General features: G+C 46.7%; 1 long non-coding RNA gene across 2 annotated transcripts in view; it reads left to right on the top strand.

Annotated features, from left to right (window-relative positions):
* Positions 1–1610: 1610 nt before the first annotated feature.
* LOC141569461 (uncharacterized) overlaps positions 1611–20675 on the top strand; it is a 33560-nt gene continuing 14495 nt past the window's right edge. For both annotated transcript variants that reach the window (XR_016022569.1, XR_016022568.1), the window contains exons 1-4: positions 1611–2388; positions 4732–4955; positions 9490–9576; positions 11233–11334. This is a non-coding gene — a long non-coding RNA (uncharacterized LOC141569461). The remainder of the gene's footprint in view (positions 2389–4731; positions 4956–9489; positions 9577–11232; positions 11335–20675) is intronic.

Genomic DNA, 20675 nt, shown 5'->3' with positions numbered 1-20675 from the left:
TGCACAGCTGCGAGCTTTGCTGTGGTTGATGACGGTACTGGTAACTGCACCCTTTGCAGGATGCTGAGCATTCCATAGGCATTATTGCCTCCTGGCCCCCTAGCAGCAGCCGGTGGGGGCTGTGACGGGTCCCATTTTACAAGTGATGAAGATGAGGATGAGAAACATCTAGAAACTTACCCACGGTCGCACTGTGAGGAAATAGCACAGTCAGGAGTTTACCCCACCTTGTTTGCCTTCCAAGCCCTGGTGTTTATTTATGTGAATTAATTGTAGGACACAGGCACCCAGGTGGCATGTAAGGTAGGTCTCAGCATCCTTGGAGAATGGCATCGTCCTTGGTGGGTGGCGGCAGGTGGGCTGAGAAGGCAGGGTCTTGGTGTGAAACTACTGAGTGACTCTGACTGAGCAGCTTCTGGGCCAGGCACCGTGCTAAGTGCTCGGTGGGCTTCAATTTCATTTAGTTTCCCCAACCCCCCCGAGAGGCAGGCACCATTATTTATACCCATTGTCTTAGTTTCCTATGGCTGTGGTGTCAAAAGCCACAAACTCAGGGGCCTAAATCAACACAAATTGATTCTCTTACAGTTCTGGAGGTCGGATTCTGAAATGGTCTCTGTGGGCTCAAATCAAGGTTTCAGCAGGTCTGTGTTCCTTCTGGAGACTGCAGGTGGGGTCTGTTTCCTGGCTTTCCCAGCTTGAGCTGTTGTTCATAATCTTAGCTGTAGGAGGCGCCATGTGGGACTCGAACCAGCGACCTTGGTGTTAGGAGCACAGCACTCCAACCATCTGAGCCACCGGGCCAGCCCACGGTCCCCAGCTTCCAGAGGCTGCCTGTGTTCCTTGACTTGGGGCCCCTTCCTCCATCTTCAAAGTCGTCAGTGTAGCATCTTCGAATCTCTCTCTCCTCTCTGACCTCTGCTTCTTTCTTCCTCCTCTGACTCTGACCCTCCTCTTTCCTCTTTCCCTTAGAAGGACCCGTGTGATTCCACTAGGAAAATCCAGGATAATCTCCCCAGCTCAGGATCTTTAACTTCATCACATTTGCAAAGTCTCTTTTGTCTTATAAGGTAATGTAGTCAGAGGTTCTGGATATTAGGATGCGGACATTTTTGGGTCGGGGGTATTATTCTGTCTACCATATCCATTTTAGAGGTGAGGAGGCCCAGGCCCAGAGAGGTTAGGTGACTTGCTCAGAGCTGCACAGCTTGTAGGTGGGGATTGTAGGAGCTGGGGTTTAGATCTGGGCGATCTCAACTAGTGGTTACTAATTGTGTCACTGGCCTCTTACCACTGCTCCCGGGAAAGCTGTGTTCACAGAGTGATACCTCCACTTACCTGCCAGCTGGGTGGGAACGAGGTAGATATTTCTGAATGGACACTCCCATACTTGGATATAATGGTGGGACCCCAGGACCATTCATTTAGTTCATTCAGAAAATATCTACTGGTACCCCTACTATGCATCACAGACGGGTACGTTGGTGAGCAAAACAGGCAAAGACCCTGTCACTGTGGAGCTTACAGTCTAGAGAGGGGACACCAGACCATGAGCCAAGTAGATAAGCAGATTATGTAGTAAGGCAGAGGGTGCTGGGTGCTGGGGTGAGTGCATGGGGAGTGGGGTGAGCCCTCCTGACTGACTGGCTCTGTTTAGGGGCTGGAGGTGGCCTGTGCCTTCAGAGGGCCCCCAGCCACCTGGCAGGGAACTGGGGCCATGGCCACATCTCGGTTCTAGTCACCTCTAGAGCCAGGTGACTCTAGAGGCAGCAGGTAACTGTGACAGGGCCCGAGACGGATGCCCTCATTTGTTTTGGGGAGAGCTGGAAACTGCTGGGGTTTATAACGGTCAGCAGCTACCACTGCCCAGAGCAGCTTTGCTGAGGTCACTCTTTCTGGGAAAAGGAGAAAAATGATGACACCTCCGATAGCGGCATCTCCCTCTTCATAGAGGCCAGTGCTGGATACCCAGAAGCTACTTAAAAAGCTGGTACCTCATGAGTTGCAAAGTGGATATACTTTCATGGTTGTGGATGCACTGGGTCTCACCTCACACAGAAATGTCTTGCCTTTTTCTTAAATCACATTTTTTTTATATAATTAATTAATTAATTTTAAGGAGGCGCAGTTCACAGTGGCCCATGTGAGGATCGAACTGGCAATGTTGGTGTTATCAGCACCGCGCTCTAACCAACTGAGCTAGCTAACCGGGCAGCCCTGTCTTGCCTTTTTCTAAAAGGACGGTTTGGAAAAAATTGGGGCTTTGGGGTCAGAGAGCCCCGAGTTGGAATCCTGGCTCTGCCACTGGTGCCAAGCAACTTCTATAACCTCCTGGAACCTCCATCTTCTCATCTGCAGTGCAGGCAAGGAGACTACCTGTTTTGGAAGGTGTGTGGAGGGCTGGCGGGGTGGTGTCCGGGAGGCTCTCTGAGAGGGTGGCTTTTACGCTGACCCCATAGGGAGAGGAGGAACCAGCTGGGGAAGCGTGGTGGTGGGGTGGGGTATTCTACAGTGAAAAATCTCTGTAGAAAGAACGACTCAGGGTGTCCTAGAAGGAGCAGAGAGGCCAGACTGGGGGAGTGGAATGAGCGAGGGGGAGCGTGGAATGGGTGGGGCCTTGTGGGCCAAGGCGAGGAATTGAGTTTTTAGTCTAAGTGCAAGGAGAAGCTGTTTGGAAAGTTTTAAGCAGAGGAGTGTTGTTGCTGTTTCAGGAGTTCAGAGGTCACTCTGGTGGGCTGAGTGAGACGGAGCACTCTCATTAGGGGCTTGTGGTAGATGCCTCTGGGGACCCAGGAAGTCGTGGGAGGATGGCGTTTGGGTTCTGGCAGGAGTGGCAAGCCCACTGTAGCTTCCACGAGGAAGGAGGCATCATTTTCAAACTCCAGAGCTCATGGGAGGGCACACCTATCCCACCTGCAGGACGTCAAAGTTGGGGCTCAGAGCCAGCCCAGGACCTCCCAGGAGCCAAGTCACGTGGCCTCATGGACCCCCGACACATTTGCCTGCTGGAACCTTCCTTGCCCATTCTATTTTTGCTCCCCTTGGCAGCTCTGGGAAAACAAAAAGGCTATTTGCAGTGACTAATGTTGCTAATTCTGATCAAACAATTTAAAATTCATTGTTTGCCATATCAGAGACCTGCTAGGGAACAGAACACATCATCTGTGGCAATTTCTGTGAGGGTTGGTGGAAAACAAAAAAGACATTAAAATTGGTCTCAATTCAAATTGCAGCTCATTGAATTGCTGCCTTGAAAATAGCCCATCTTGCTCTATACAGTAGGTCTCCGTCTGTTCTCTGCTTATGAACCAAGAGCAAGGACATTGACAATCCGGCTGCTGGCTCCAGGGGCCTAGAAACTTGGGAGTCTGGGGGTAATGCACCCTCTGCTCACACACCTGTTTTAGCTCCAACTCCAGCTCCAGCCTTTGAGCCTTCGTGTCATGAGAGGGGATGTGGCTCCATTTCCAAAAGTGAAAATTCAGGAAGCCAAGTATTAAAAAAAGAATCAAGCGTCCTAGGGTGACCTACACCTGATTCATTCACATACCACCTGTGTATTTTTGTCATACCCATAGCCATGTTCTGTTATTTAATTTATTTAATTTTAAAAGGAGTTGTCTTTATATTAACATGTTAATTTAATTTTAAACAGGAAACTTTATAACATATATAATATCTATTAATTAAATTAATATATTAATTTAGTTTTAAACAGGAAACTTTCTAACACTAGTACAAATGGAAAGGCAACATCACAAACAATAAATAAATCTAAGTGAAAGTAAATACAATGGTTTACACATACTTGATAGCTGACTTTTTACCCCTTGGTAAAATATACATAGAAATGGGCAAACAATCAAAATGCAATTACTGTGGATACATATTTGTAAGCCTTTTGATCATTAGATAAATATGAACCATTGAAACAGTGAGTTGCCAGTTGAAAAACAGAAGTGTACTGTAGCAACACCAAAAATAAAATAAATACAATGAAATAGGAAACAGTGGTGTCAGATTCTAATTGGATACATTTGCTGGTGAAAGCAACTTCTGGAGTCAGAGAGGCAAACACAGTGTCTTCTGGAGGACTAGGGAAAACCTGGAAGAGGTCACCTACCATCCCAGCAGCTGTCTGCTTGGGATCCCAAGAGAGGCCTTTCAGTTACTAGCAGAATCGTAAAAGATTTAATTGATTTCACAACCTGAGTCCCTGCAATTACCCAGTTCTGCATGCCTTGGGCAAGTGTGTGTGTGTGTGTGTGTGTGTGTGTGTGTGTGTGTGTGTGTGTGAGAGAGAGAGAGAGAGAGAGAGAGAGAGAAAGAACTTTGGCATAAATTTTATAAGCTCCAATATTATGATCATATCTCTAGTTTCCTCTCAAGCCTACCCTTCCCATCACCATGGCAACTCACAAAACAAAAAGGGCAGAAGGAAAGGTGTTTGATCTTATCTTGCCTGGGAGTTTGCCACATCCTTTGATATTCCCTGAGACCCAACTTCTTAGGAAAGTTCAGCATTGTGTGTCGAATATCTTGGGTTACCTGGAATTTATTCCTTTGTGGTATTGATTTCTATCAGAGAGGTATGGGAAAGAACTAGACATTCTAAAGCAATTAACTGGAAATCACAGGAGAGCCGTTATGCAAATTGTGGCAGATGGTATTTTTTCCAAGATGGCTGTCACAATAGCTCCTGTCCCACGTGCTCTGCTTACTCCTTACCAGCCGCATCCAGAGTTGTAGTCTCTGACCAGGTGGGCCGTGAGCAGTTCATCCTCCTGCACAGACAACCCATTCTGCACGACCTACCCAGGTTCCCGGTGGAGTGGTTCTGCGTGGCCCCAGGTGGAGTGGTTCTGCATGGCCCCAGGTCCAAGAACGTCTGAGTTGCCAGGCTGCTGGACATGCTGCTGTTGGTACCCAAGACAGAGACCTTCAACTTGGAGCAGGTAATGCATTCCATGTACTTCTTCAGTGACTGCAGGCACTCCCTCCCAGCTGTCCTGGGGACCACGTACCATCGTGTAAATAAAGCTCTGTCACCACCTCCCCACGAAGAAAGAGTTGTAGTCTCTGTCCCCTCCTTGTGAATCTGGACAGGCCTTGGTGGCTGTCTTGACCAACAAGAATGGCAGAAGTGATGGTATATGACTTCTGAGGCCAGGTCATAGAAACTCAATCGACCTGTGCTCACTCTTGGAATCAGCCACCATGCTGTCAGGAGGTCCAAGCCTCCCGTGGAGAAGCTCAGGGAGGAGGAAGGGACATCCCCAGCCCATAGCCCTGGCCGAGATCCCAGCTGGTAGGTAGGCAGCCCCAACTTGCCAGTCATGGGAGTCATGTCCAGCCCTTCCTCCAGCTGTCCCAGCGGTGCTGATGGTGAGTACAATAAAGAATAGTGGTGTTTTTTTTTTTTTCAAATATTTCTTTTCAACTTTTATTTTAAGTCACAGGAAGTACAGAGAGGTCCTGTATACCCTGCACCAAGTTTTAACCTTTGACTACATCTTACATAATTATAATATGATATCAAATCCAGGATAATTGATGTTGTTTCACATCAGCAAGTTTTGGGGTGGTTGGCTACTGGGCGATAAATAACCCAAACAAATGGATGTCCCAACAAGAAGAGTTTTGCTCTGTGGAGGAAGAATGCTCCCGGATTTTCTACCTCTTCATGGGCACTTCCAATTCTGTTTTCAAATGAGACCTTAGGCTCCGTCAGAGCTCGCCACAGTGACACCCAAGCAGAGACGTGAAAAGTGAGTTCAGATGAGAAAAGGTAGGAAAGGCATTGCAGGCGACAGGACCTGCCTGGACAAAGGCATCAGAGCACAAGGAATTTGGTGGGCGTGGGGAGCTAGAGGCAGTTAGGTGATTCTGACATGTAAGAGGAAGGGCAGAGAAGTTGAGGACAAGGATGAACAGTAGGAGTCACATCCTGGAGAACTTGCTGCAGGCGCAGAAGATCTAAGGAACTGATGACCTGTCCCTCATCATACAGTGAACTCAGGTGGGATTGGTTCCTAATTCTGGGTTCCCTGACCCCCAGCCTGGAACCTTACCCTTTTTTCCCAGTTCCCGTGTAAACTGCCCTTGCTGGCAGTTTTCTTTAAGACCCTGAAGGTTTTGAGTGAGGTAAGTAGGGCGGTTATACAGTGTAATGATTAAGACCTTGAACTCTAAGTTCAAACGCCAGCGTCCTGCTGGGTCGACCAGATGACATACAACTTCTCTGGGTTTCCATTTTCACATTTCAAAAATAGGGGTGATAATAATGGTATGTACCTCATGAAACTGTTTTGCAGAGTCAGTGAATTAATGAATATAAAACATTTATCACATAGTAGGCGCTCATTAAATGCAGCTCTTACAAGATTTGGAAGTGGATGGGGCAGGAGAAGTTAGGGACAGTGGACAGAATGAATCCAGTGACGCTTATAGAAAACACGGTGAGCTGAGAAACAAAATGATTTTCTGATCTCACCAAGACATGTCTTTTCAGATTTTTGAGACATTTCAGAGTTGAGATGAGGTGAACAGCAGACTTGCAAGTACGAAATGCAATCTCACCTCTGAGAAACAGCCTGCCCCTGTGGAAGGAGGCAAGTGGAAGAATGTGCTTGATTATTTAATTGAGGTTAGACGTGCTACCTGGGGCTAAAACATCCCTCCAGACCCCTGGGTCTCCCCAGGAGAGTGATGCCTGGAGATACCTGTGCTTTTAGGTCACTCTCTCAAAGGCTCCTTAATGGATTCCTTAGCGGACTTCCATTGTCTTGGAAGTGGGATGGAATCTTTCCGTATAAAAATGGAGGTGTAATGTCTAGTTCACGCCCTCTACAGAAGGGAACAGTGTCCTCCAGTGACAAGAAAAGAAACCAAGAAGGAGAGTTTCTTTAACCCTTCCATGGGTTCTCTAATCACTGAAAGAATGGACGGAGAAATGAATGGGTGAGGGAGTGAGTGAATGAATGAGTCATCAAGAGAACTAATGGATGAGTTAGTGTGTGAGCCAGTGAGTAAGCAACATTGGTGAACCCCCGTAGTCACTTCGCTCCAAGCCCCCCTTGATTTCTCCTGTTCTACCACAACAGCCTCACTCGGCTTGGATATTCCTAAAAGCCTTGATCGGAAAGGCAGAAAAGACCATAGAGTGGGCGTGTGTTTTGAGCTGGTTAAATGCCACAGGCATTGGAGCTGGGTCTTGCTGGGATTACTGAAATAAAAGGGGTTCATTTTGTCTTGCGCGTATCAAAGGCAAACCAGATACCAGCAGGGGTTTACCGAAAAGAAAGTAAAGGTTTATTTAAGGAAATGGCACCAAGCCCAGAGACACAAGTGAACTACCGCTCAAAGACCTGGCTCCCCAATGGCCTCTAGGGGATGGGTTATCTAGGGGAGCTCATTAATCAGGGTAGTTAAGGGACTCAGGGTCGTGAGCGCTACTGATTAGTGGTGGCTAGGGTAGGAGGTAGTCGGTCATTGCATCAGGCCCTGAGGTCAGCCATGCGTTATCCTATCTGGTTTCCAGGGGATGCCGTAGGGGCCATCCGCTTTTGTGGGTCTGGAGCAGGAACACCACTGAGGTTGAGATGTGTTCTTTAATTTGACCAAATCACTGTTTCTGCGTCAACAGACCTGAGGCATTGTTCCTAAGACTGTTTGTGATGATTTAGGGGCTTAGTGATTAAGGGAGTGGTCGTGTATTGCCACAGCCTGAGGGGGAAGGGTGAGGAGATTGAGAAAAGACGTGGAGACAGGAAAGCTGGGCTCGGGAGGTCCACGGTCCACAGATGGCGGAGCAGTGGTGCAGTCTTTATTTCACATACGGTTCATATACAGTCTTAGAACAGTTGTCCATACAAACAAGTATTAGCAGAACAAGCAGGTATCAGTAGAACATTCTGTTTTGTGTGTTGGCAAGTTTGTATGTCTGTGGCTGCATTAGTGTTATCTTGTTCTTCCTGGGAAGATGCTGAGGTGAGGCTTCCCATGGGAATGACCTTGCAGGCTGCAAGGCCCTGGTCAGCTTACAGCCTGCTCCCTACAGGGTAGTATGTGCCACGGTGGAAGAATAAGGAAAGAAAAGCAAGTGCTATTAGCCTAGACAAGGCCAGTTTGAACCAAGGAGAAAGAAAAGATAAAAAGTCATTTTAAGGAAGTGAAATGTTTTTGCACAGTTACACTGGGGGTTCTTGGAGGAACTGTGTCGTACGTACTTTAGAATGGATTTGCCAGAGAATGGGAGGCAGGGGCCATCATCCATCCATCCCCACCTCCCATTCGTTGAGGCTGCCCCAGGTGTGTGGACTCCGCCTCACTCCCAGGATGCATGGCTCTCCTTGGGCAGAAAGCAGTGGCCTCTCCAGGTCCCCAAGAGGGGGGATGTTGCACCCCTCACAGCTTGGCTGAAATCAGGCTGAAAGACCCCTTATTGTTAAATTGACCTGTGGAAACATCATTACTGGAAATTGAGTAGGACTTGAGGCCTTTCTTTCCGGAAACAAAGACTTGATTGTCAGGCCTATATTAATGAACCACTGAGTTCTTTTTGAGCCCCGAGAATTACCACTGGGTGTATCTGCTGTTTCTGAAAATGTTGTCTCTCCTAACCCACCTCTGCTAGTTGCACTTCCTTTAGGGGAGGAATGGCCCCAAGTTGGAGGGATGCTTGCTTTTTGGGGGTGGCTTTCGATTGCAGCCAGGCTCCATTGTCTGGGCTTCTGCAGCATTCCCACGTGGGGAGAGGTATCCCCACGTGGGTCCAAGGTGACGACTGGTGGCTGCTGACCACAGAGGCTGTGAAGTGAGCCTGCACCCATCCTGGGGAAGGGTGCACAATTGGAAACTGAAGGCAGGGATGTGGGCGGCTTGGGGAGAGCAGAGGGAGAAGAAAGAAGTTTCCCTGCTACCGATGTTGGCTTCTTGTCCCTTGCCAGACTCCTGGGTGGGCTTGTTCCCGTCCTCCAATCCTGGGAGACTGGGACAATTGGTAAAGGCTCAGTAGATTCCACTATGCTCCTGAGACAGACTTGCCAGGGAATAGTCTCTGCTTAGCGAATGATGATAACCATACCAATGGAAACCAAATGCGAATCACCCCATTGGTCAACCTCATTTGCAAGATCTAGTTCTCCTGTAGTCCCTTTGGTAGCACAGTGCTCTAGTATTTTAAGGCTCTGTTAGCTAAATTTAGCACAATGGCCTTGGCTGCATCACAACACACCAGAGCTATCCAGGTTTCTTGGGACTTATTCATCCCAGCCTCCTTTTGGCCGGCCTGAGCGATAGTCAAGGATCCAGGCTGTGGCCTTGCTGAGAGGAGAACTGGGTTCCAACTTGGCTCTTCCATTTTCCAGCTGTGTGGCCTTAGACAGGTGGCTTCACCTCTCTGAGCCTCATCTTTAAAATGGAAATAATAGCATTAGGAGGAGGCGGGAATGAGGTCAAGATATTTATTCCCTTCTTCCCTCCTTGCAGGGTCCATCAGTGTCAACTGAATGTCTTGTTGAAGGTGATAGCTCCTGCCTGACAGCCCTCTCCTTGCAACTTTGTCTCCAGATTCTGGTAACTGCTTCTCCCTCCTTATTCCAGGAATGTCTTTCAACAAACTAAGTTTCTCTTTCCCATCTTCTTGCCTTCCTTGCTCCTTTAGCTCTGGTTCCCTTCCATCTCCCTAACTCCTTGAACTTATAAGAATTTTTCTCTACGGAGCCTTCATTCTTGCCACAGTGAGATAGTCCCATCAGCTTCTTGAGGTGTTAGCAGATAACAGTTTCAAGCCGGGGTTCTCCTGCTGGGGTCCAAGTGTTCTGTAGGATTTTGCATTTGTCTGAATTTTTCTAGGAAGAGGATCCATACCTTCCTTCCTCCGCCACCAACATTCTCAAACCATAAGAAGGTTAAAGATCACTGGGTATTGGTTATCTGTCACTTCTCCCAGATTCATCTGATTTTACAGATGGCTTTGAAATAGTCAAAAGAATGAATCATGAACGGTGGAATTATTGCAGGGGCTTGCACAGATAACAGGGCCTGGAGCAGCCTGGGACCTCCTCAACTAGCCGTATACACACCACGCTTGCCTGACAGCTGTGCTAATGCAGCTTAATGTACAGTTACCGATTTCATTATCCCAAAGTGGGAAAACGAAGACGCAGATATTCATGTAGGATTATAAAGAGGGGAGATTGACTCTTCTTTAAAACTTTTTCAGAGTGAAGGAGAAAGGAAAACACTGATAAAAACGACACGCTAAATTGCACCAACCGGAGAACAGATAACAAAATAAATCTCGCAACCAGGGAGTTTGCCTGGCTGATGTGAACTGGAGACTATTGAAGGGAGGAAGAAATGAGTAAAGGAAAGGAAAAGAGACGTTTCTCCCTCTTTTCTTGGGGGGATCCAGTCTCTGTCTGCAGGGATTGGAAAGCAGAGGGTACATGCCCTTGTTTCTTAGCAACGGCAGGTGGTCCAACATCTGGGGGGAGGGTAGATCTTCTGGGGTTGGAATTCTTCTTCCTTTCCCCCTATTTCCTCCCCCTTCTTCCTTTGATTTTACCAACATCATCTCATATTTGCAACTTGTCAGCTATGTGACCTTGGGCAAGTGACATAAACTCACTGGCATTTAGTTCCTTTCCTTCCTGGAGGGGTTGTGGGGCTTGTATGAGATGATAAAGCCACGAATGCAGTGTCTCGGTGCAGCAGTCAATTAAATGTGAGCTCTTCTCCTTCCCCCTTGCAACTAATTTTGTTAAATTAGCCAGCCCCTAATGCATCTAATTAATGAATGTGCATTTTAAAGATAACTGACACAGCGAACAAGCACTGCAGCTCTTTTGGTTGCCTGCAGGAGGGTACCTGGACCCAAAAGCACTGACTGTTGTTAAGGTGGGATCCTCACTCTTGTTTTAAGGTGTGGAGGAGCCGAGGTAATTTTGAAATGCAAATGTGCATTGTGTTGTCATGACAAAGATGTTGCAAGGAAACAGAAAATCACAGAATTTCAGAGCCAGAATAGCTTTTCAAACAAAATAACTCCATTTTCTTAGCCCAAATTGGGACAGAGGGTCAGAAGGGGACAAGTGTTCTTATGGGGACAGCAAGACAAAGCCATAGCATTTAGAGTTTGAGATACTTTCTTTTAAACCTCTTAAAATATCTGAAATTAGAATGCCTATTGTGTGGATTTAATACCGTTTTTCTTTTCTTCTTTTAAAGCCTGGAAAAGCTGTTATGATACCCAGTGTGCATGTTACAGGCAGTGGTATCTATCAAGCAGATGTGGTTTTGGAATCAGAGCTGACATTGCCCAAATCAATGGTGAGTCCACACGAGAGCTCCGTGGTCTCTTCTGTACTATGAAGAGGTAGACCAGTTGACCACTACGTGTCCTTGCTCTGTTATGGCAGAAGATGTCGGCACCCTGTGAATCCCTCAGCGTCTATCTCCATGTGCCTCCCTCTTTTTGTGCGTCTGTTGTTACTGAGCAAGAGCCCACTGCCTGATGCCTGTAGCAGCCAAAACGGTGACACTGGCCTTTGAGAAAAGAAAGAGCTATTTATCTAATGGTGAGTCGACTTGCAGGAGACCCCAGATTAGGGAGCTAGGAGGTACCACTCAAAGCTGTCTCCCGAATCTGGGGTCTGGCCAAGTTTTATGGGTTAGGAAGACCAGGGTGGTATGAGGGAATGCTGGCAGGGCAAGTGTTGATTGGAGAGTTTTGGGACTTGGCCAGTTACGGTATTGTGTCAAGGGGCCAGAGAAAGCAGAAAGGAATTCCAATCTGGCAGGGTTTAATCGGTCAGTTCTATATTTGTCCATATTTGGTCTAGGCACCGATTGTCCTTATTGAAAGGACCTCTCACTTCGTAAAGGTCTCTGGTGGCCACATTTCTGTTACTTGAGTTCCACAGGCTGAAGATTCTTAGTTTTGAGGTTATCTTGAAGACAGGGTTGGCACACGCCCAGTGCTGTTTCTGTAAAAAACTCATTAATCACCAATCTGCTTTAAGGGAGAAGACCCAGTTTTAAAGCTGGTCAGTGTGATTTGTGTGCTGGTTCATTTTTCTGAGGGCCCTTTGGGCTGACAGCAGGCCTGCCTGCACACGGCGAGGGCTAGACGTGTCAGGAAGTGAACAACCCTGGAAGCAGCCCCTCAGCCAACAAAGGCTGGGAGTTGGTGGAAAATACTGCAGACTCATCACCTCTTTGGTGGGGAAGTCTGAGGGGTGTTCTGCACCGTCTGCCCAGAGATCCCCAGTGGTCCTGAGCTCCAGTTTGCACACAGGGCATCTTGCTTGCTAATGCATCCTCGGTTGCCTGCCCTTCCTTCTCTGTCTCATTTTCCTACTCTTCCTGCTGATACATCTGGGATCCCCTCCCAATGAAAATCCTTGCACTAGAGTCCTGTGTGATGGTTCATTTTGGGTGTCAACGTGACTGGGCCTGACTACTGAGCTGGAACATTGCTCTGCTCCTGCCCGCAGCGCTCCCGGCTCTTAGGCCTTCAGACCAGGACTGGAAGCTACACAGTCAGCTCTCTGGTTCCCAGGCCTTCGAACGACACCGCCGGCTTTCTTGAATCTCCAGCTTGTAGGTGGCAGATGTGGGACTTCAGGCTCTGTAATTGCGTGAACCAATAGCTTATAATGAAAGAAAGAAAGAAAGAAGGAAGGAAGGAAGGAAAGAAGGAAGGAAGGAAGGAAGGAAAGAAGGAAGGAAGGAAGGAAGGAAGGAAGGAAGGAAGGAAGGAAGGAAGGAAGGAAAGAAGAACAAATAAATAAATAATAACAAATCTCTTATGGGCTCTGTTCTCTGGGGAGCCCTGACTAATACATCTTGCCCCAGGCCTGCTCCTGGGGAGCCCAGCCTGAGATAGCTGGCCAGCTGTGACTTTAGAGAGGCATGTCTACCTCAGGGCCAAGCACTGTGAAGCCTTTCTCCAGGGGATCTTGTCCATAGTGAAACGGCTGGGCAGCTGGAGAGCAGCAGCAGGAGAAATACCGTGAAAGCCAAGTGGCTGTTCCCATCCTGGCATTGCCTCTTCCACCTGTGGAAGGTCGGGCACTGGCTTCGTCCTGCCCAGCCTCCGTGTCCTTCTCCATAACATGCAAGGAGGAACCTCTTTCTCACCAGGCTAGAGTGAGGCTCACAAAAATACAACGTCTTTGTATGTGAAAGGACTTGGGAATTGATGAAGCAGGCGCAGCGTTATTTTATAACTGAGCGTCCCCTTGACTTAGGAGAACAGCAGTCTTTGGGGTCGAACTCAGATTGACTCAGAGCTACTGCCTCTCGTCTGCTCTTGGTCAAGTAACACGACCACTTTGAGACTCGTCTCCTCCTCGGCCAGGTGGGGAAACTGAGGAACAGAGAGGCAAAGGTGCTGAGAGAAAAGCTACTCTATTTCCCCAAAAATAAGTCTGAGTCTTATATTAATTTTTGCTCAAAAGACGCATTAGGGCTAATGTTCAGGGATGTCATCCTGACAAATCATGCTAGGGCTGATTTTCCGGTTAGGTCTTATTTTCGGGAAAACACGGTAGTGAGTCAGATATTGCTGTGAATTCAGACTCTTCCTTGGGAACAGCTCTTGAGGACAGCAAATAGCAAATGCCTATGTGGACCTCTCTACGTATCAGACATAGTTCTGAGCTCTTTGCATATATTCCCTCGTGTAAACCTTGCAGCAACCCTGTGAGTCCGGTACTGCCATAAACTGCTTTCCCCAGCTCGTCCCCACAGTCTCCAGCACACAGACCATTTTGGGCGAGATGCCAAAACTCCCGTTATGTGGTCACCGCAAAGGCAAACACTGAACATTGCAGACCTTGCGATTTTCCTTTCCTTTCCTTTCTGGTGCCGCAGAAAATATTTTGACATCTGCTCATAGCCAGTTCTAACAAGTACCTTTTTCTCTTCCTCATGCTAAATGGAATGTGAAAAATTAAAGAGAAGGAGGAGACCTTGCTGGTGGGACTGTGACACTGGGCCTCAATGGTTCGAGCACACACTCTGGACCAGACTGTGGCCAGCGTGCTAATCAGCTCTGCTGTGTGACCTCGGACAAGCACCTTTGCCTCTCTGTGCCTCAGTTTCCCCACCTGGCCGAGGAGGAGACGAGTCTCAAAGTGGTCGTGGTACTTGACCAAGAGCAGACGAGAGGCAGTAGCTCTGAGTCAATCTGAGTTCGACCCCAAAGACTGCTGTTCTCCTAAGTCAAGGGGACGCTCAGTTATAAAATAACGCTGCGCCTGCTTCATCAATTCCCAAGTCCTTTCACATACAAAGACGTTGTATTTTTGTGAGCCTCACTCTAGCCTGGTGAGAAAGAGGTTCCTCCTTGCATGTTATGGAGAAGGACACGGAGGCTGGGCAGGGTGAAGCCAGTGCCCGACCTTCCACAGGTGGAAGAGGCAATGCCAGGATGGGAACAGCCACTTGGCTTTCACGGTATTTCTCCTTCTGCTGCTCTCCAGCTGCCCAGCTGTTTCACTATGGACAAGACCCCCTGGAGAAAGGCTTCACAGTGCTTGGCCCTGAGGTAGAGATGCCTCTCTAAAGTCACAGCTGGCCAGCTGTCTCAGGCTGGGCTCCCCAGGAGCAGGCCTGGGGCAAGATGTATTAGTCAGGGCTCCCCAGAGAACAGAACCCATAAGAGATTTGTTATTATTCATTCAATTTTTTTCGCTTATCAATATTTATTCATTTTTGGTTTTTAGTCCCCGCCCCCCCAGATAAAACAGATCAACATACTTTGTTAACCTTCTTTTTCATTTTTCCAAAACCTTATGGACTTGATTTCTCTTCTTATTTGAATGGTTTCTCTGAGATTTTCATTGTCGTCATCTCTACGAAACACGGAGAGAAAAAAAGCAAACATTCAAAACTGTCACATTTCAGTGTTTTAACACTTTGAATGTATTGTTTGTAACTCAGCATGCACTTTTATGTTTAGGAAACTGAGTTGACCCTTATTCTTCTTTCCATAGGTCAGGCTTTGCTAAGGTGAGATGGATCTTTATAATATATATTTGTTTAACACAATATATTAAAAATAGTGTCATTCTGACATGGCAGCCAATATAAAAATTAACAAGGTATTTTGCGTCCTTTTTTGGTATGAGGTCTTTGAAGAGCTGCTGTCATCTGCTTTGCAATCCAGGGGACATCCAATTAGATGATCAGGGAGTCTTGCTTGACTGTGACTCATTCTGCCATAAAAGGCAGTAGACTGGATTTCTGGAAACCCCTGTTATTAGAAAGTGCTTTCTTACATAGAGCGGAAGTTGCTTCTCTCTAAGCTCCAGGCAATGGGTCCTTCCTCCTGTCTTCTGGGCTGAACAAGCCTGCAACCTTTTCTCCCTGACAGCTCTGCAGGAGCTTCAAGATGGGGGTGTGTAATGCTTCCGCCCTGCTAGAATCAATGGCTCAGCTCTGCAAACATTTATCAAGCTCCCGCCGTGCTGGGCTCACTGCCTGGAAGGAGGATATACCAACACAGAGATGTGGAGGGCGCTTTCTCCTCTCAGGCCCTAAGGATCATGCCTGTGGCTTAAGTTTTTTTTCTGAGAAACATTGTCCAGACTAGAGCCTAAGACACACCTGGTACAGGTGGCCTCTGCAAGTCCAGGGGCACCGTCTCTGTGGCTCTTGTTCAGCTCCTCTTTGTGGACAAATCCAGCGTCAAATGCCCTTCTATTGGGAGGGTTGCTCAAAGGATAAAGATACTGCTGTGTTGTTCGTTTCAAGAACAAAAAGAAGGCGGTAAGTCCAGCCATGACAGCAATGACAGGGACAGCAAGACACTCATCATGCACTCACTTTCCCTTCAAATTCTCCCAACACCCCTTGGAATAGGTGTTATTTTCTGCTTTATAAGGATGACGAAATTGCAGCTGAGAGAGGTGAAGTAGCTTGCCCAAGTCGCCTGGGCAAGGGAGGTGCTGTGAACGGACTACTCATCTGTCTGAATCCCAAACCCACATTTCCCTCCCGTAGATATCCAAAGACGTCACGCTGGAAATCAAGTTCTGTGTTTCAGGTTGCCCCCGCTCTTTTACTCTCTCTGTCACTTTGTCCCTCCCTTTCTGAGATATTTACTCATGCCAGGCAGTGTGGATACAAAGCAGGCACAATTTCTGACTGTGAGAAATAGTCCAGAACGAAGGGCTTCGAGCCCCAGGAAAACCGTCGTGACTGATTTCATGCCCATTCCTTATTTAACATGATATTTACAGCAATAACTTAGGGAGACAACAGAGGCTGCGATAGAAAGGAAAGTCTGGGATCAGCCTCACTGATTTTAGCGTCAGGCCCCCCCCCACCCCCCCCACCGCTGATCTCCTGCCTGACCTTGGGGCACCCCCCCACCCCCGCTCCTGCTTTGAGGAATTTTCTCATCTGTAAAAGGGACATGAAAAAAAAGGAAGACAGAACGAAACCTGTGCCAAAGTTTACTGTTGAGACAAAGGGAGGTAATGTTTGTGAAGGCACCTGGAAACGGCAAACACCGCTGATGACGATCGTGGCAATGGTTGTTGTTATTAGGTTAGATTATGTGACTTTGCTAATGTTAGACCATTTTCAGTCTCCAAAAATGGTAGGTTCAATACAGTTCAACCTTACTTCTTGCTGAGGGTTTTACCAGCTAACTATCCAGCTAACCTAATGTGATAACCAGGTTTTCCAAACAAACCCTAGGATATGCCCTCTAACATAGGAATTGATCTTTGAATAGAATATTAAAAAAAAAGAAACCCAAACACCCAAAACGGGAAGCCTACATCCAATGTTTCTTAAAGTATAGAGTGTGTGCCATTCTGTGGTCATGAGAGATCATTCTCGAGGGTCACCAGACCTGACATTAAATAACTTGGAATTCTATAGTGAAAATCAATCCTCTTTCAATTTCCTCTCATTCCTCTGGCCTCTCAAAGCCAAACGTTTCAGTGTGGCACCATCAGTCTTTAACTCTCACTGATCTTCCATTTAGACGGAACGGGCCTCAGGCTCAGAGCTTTCAGTGGGCCCCAGGACCTAGGTTTTTGTTAAATTTCGTTTTACAGCTGATTATAGAAAAGGATGCCAGTTTTTCATTGATAGTGATAAAAGGTCTTATTGGAAAAGTTATTTATTTAGGTAAGAAAAGCAATTTGGTTAAAAGAAAACTATTAAGCAATTACAGATCTCACCCTAAATGGTAAAGGTGATATTGGGAGATATTCTGATATTGGGAGATATGGCCTTAATTAAAGGTACGAGTGTGTCTGTGTGTGTGTGTGTGTTCAAATCACACACCCTATATGTTTACTTTTTTTTTTTCAATTTACTTTTCTAACAGTAGAGGAAGTCCCTATGATTCAAATGTTTATAAACCAAGGTAAATAATTTTGAACAGCAAACAGCAGTGCACGATTAAAATCCCTGAACAATTAAAGGGCAAAGCTGTCACCTGTTATGAAACATCCACTGGCGTTAATAAGGCAGCGAGAAGGTTATTTTAGGAAGGCATCAAAACTGTATCAACAGCCCCAAACCTAAGCAAAATTTTCTCTCTTCTTTGGGTAGGCGGTGGCCAGCCAGATGACCTTAACTTGACTTTGGACTAAACTAGTGGGGCTTGCCTTATAGTTGGCAACCACATTTAACGGGAAATGTGTAGAGAAGAGATAGGTGCCTCAAATCCATTCTTAACTGAAGAATCAGAATTAAATCAGCCATGCATAGAATGCTTACCGAAATCTCATAATGGCAGGCAGAAGCGTGAGGCAGAGTCTTTTATATGACAGGGAAATCGAAATGGTAAAGCCTTTTTGAAGAGCTGTGCCCCTTTCAAAAAGATGGGGTCCTTCTACAAGACATCTAGCTTGGTCTCTGAAAAAGCCTCAGCGACATGGAAGTTAAAGCAGTGGGACCGTTTTAGGTTAAAGGCGACTAAAGAGACATGACAACTAAGTGAAATACATGACCCTTGATATGGGCTGCATATAGATCGTATTATTGTATGACTGTTAAGTCTCTTGGGTGTGACAGTGGTATTGTTACACAATGGACTCTGTTGGAAAATGTATTTGTCCTTAGGAAATATGTGCTGAAGTCCTTATGGATGAAAGGTCATGATACTGAACGTTATTTTCAAATAATTCAGTAAAAAACATACAGAGAGATAAACAGATAGGGTGAAGTGTGAATGAGTGATACGTCTAGATGAACCCAGGTGTTCATTTTGGCCCTTGGTGCCAAAACTGTTTTTTTTTAAATAACTTTATTGAGGCATATTTTACATATTGCATAATCCATCCATTGCAAGTGTACAATTCAATGATTTTTTTTTTAAAGTCAGTTTGCCAAGTTGTGCACCTGTGGCTACTGCCCTAATGAGACCCTCCTGCCCTTTGCTGAGGTTTTCAGACTCAGACTGGGACGTACGCCGTTGGTCCCCTGGGTTCCCAGGCCTTTGGGTTTGGACAGGAACTGCACCATCATCTTTCCTGGGTCTTCAGCTTGCAGATGGCAGGACTTTTCGTCTTCCACAAACATGTGAACCAATCTCTCATAATCTCTCTCTCTCTCTCTCTCTCTCTCTCTCTCTCTCTCTATATATATATATATATATATATATATATATATATATACACACACACACACACACACACACACACACACACACACATATATACATATATACATACATACATTACATACTTATATATATATGTATCTCCTACTGGTTTTGTGTCTCTGGAGGACCCTGCCTAATATGGAGGTCGTGCTGGAGAACTGCTCATTTTCCCTTTTCCATCTCTGTGAGTAAAGAGGGGAGGGAAGCACAGACGTGCTCAGCTTGCTGCACAACCATCCCCTGGCTGAGGTCTGTAGAAGGGCCTGGGGCCGGAGTGTGCAGCTGGTGGTATCAATAAAGGCTCTTTTTGCTTGTGTTTTTTGGTGGCTAATCCTGGCAGCGGATTGCACAGGAGACACCCTGGCAGATGGAGGGGAGGAGATACCAGTGGAGAGAAATACCTGGAGAGATGCTTCATGAAAGGGAATCGGAGTCCCCTTATCCAAAGCAAACACCGTGGAATTATAAGGTCTTGGAGCTGGAGGAGATGTGAGGCAGGTCAGCCTGGAACGTGTATTATACCCCTGGGGCTTGCTAGGCCATATTGCTTTACTGCTCGGGGGAGCCCATAACTCCTAGAGCCCTATTTTAATATCCAAGGCTGGATCAGCGCTACAGCATCCCCGAACAATGACCTTCCTCCTTAAGTTGATCTTCAGAGATGGGTGCCCACCGGGGTCAGGGGAGCCAAGATGGCGAACGCCTGCTTACACATCACCACATGCAGAAATGACGCCTCCATTTCGATCAGGAGCATAAGGAAAAGCACATGTCTTTTTCATTTACCTTTTCTAAATGCCAGGTTCCTGTTAGAGGTGAGTATGCAGATGGCAGGTTTTGGATCTGTTTCCTTTGCCTGTGTGTGTGTGTGTGTGTGTGTGTGTGTGTTTTATTTTAATCTCATCCAAAGAAGTTCCCTGAACAATCTTGTAATTTTGCTGGTGTTCTTGATTATTATGCTTTAGATTCCCTTCTCACCACCCCAATCAGGCTTCGGCCACTTCACTGAGCCCACACTTGTCAGGGCCACTGGTGGCCTCCAGGTTGCCAACTTCAGTGGTCAGCATTGCTATTATTTTGCTTTTCACAGCAGCAGCACTGCATACAGTGGATCACTCCCGCCTTCTGAGAACACTTTTTCCTCTTTGCTGTCCACTCACTCTCTTGGTTTTCCTCCTGTTCATCGGCAGCTGCTGTACAATTTCCTTTCCTTACCTCTCTGATTTTTTCACATCCTCTGCCCCAGACATGGGGTAGCCATTTCTTGATCCCTGGTTTCTCCTGGTTGGAAATGGTCTTGGAGACCACAGGCTGGTGCATCCTTCCTGGGCTGGACATTATTTCTAGTCCTTTTGTTGGTGAGAGCTAGTGACCTTCTTTCTAAAGATGTAATACAGCTTGAGTTTATACAGAGGCTTCCAACTCAGAATCAGTGCTAGTAGATGTTTACGTAACCTCTTCACTCTTATCCCAGTGTCTTCTTTCTTCCATATCCAAACTCCTCTTTCCCAAAGAAACCAACATAATCATTCATTTTCTTTATCCCTAACACATAGAGAATGATCCCAGAAAATCAATAACACCATTAATGATTTTTTAAAAAAGATTTTATTGGGGAAGGGGAACAGGACTTTATTGGGGAACAGTGTGTACTTCCAGGACTTTTTCCAAGTCAAGTTTTTGTCCTTTCAGTCTTAGTTGTGGAGGGCACAGCTCAGCTCCAGGTCCAGTTGCCCGTTGTTAGTTGCAGGGGGTGCTGCCCACCATCCCTTGTGGGAGTTGAGGAGTCGAACTGGCAACCTTGTGGTTGAGAGCCCACTGGCCCATGTGGGAATCGAACCGGCAGCCTTCGGAGTTAGGAGCACGGAGCTCTAACCGTCTGAGCCACCGGGCCGGCCCACCATTAATGATTTGATCATGAAAACAGTTTAAAACTTTTTTTTGCAGTCCCCCCTTTTTTTTCATCCTAAAGATTTTTTTTGTGTGTGATCCTTTTTTGTCCTTACTGTATATTTTACTAGGCCTTTTCTGACCAATG

This window comes from Rhinolophus sinicus, chromosome 10, assembly GCF_057876585.1.
Source record: "Rhinolophus sinicus isolate RSI-liver-muscle chromosome 10, RSI-T2T, whole genome shotgun sequence".
NCBI classification, from domain to species: domain Eukaryota; kingdom Metazoa; phylum Chordata; class Mammalia; order Chiroptera; family Rhinolophidae; genus Rhinolophus; species Rhinolophus sinicus.
This window is presented reverse-complemented; position numbering and strand designations above follow the sequence as displayed.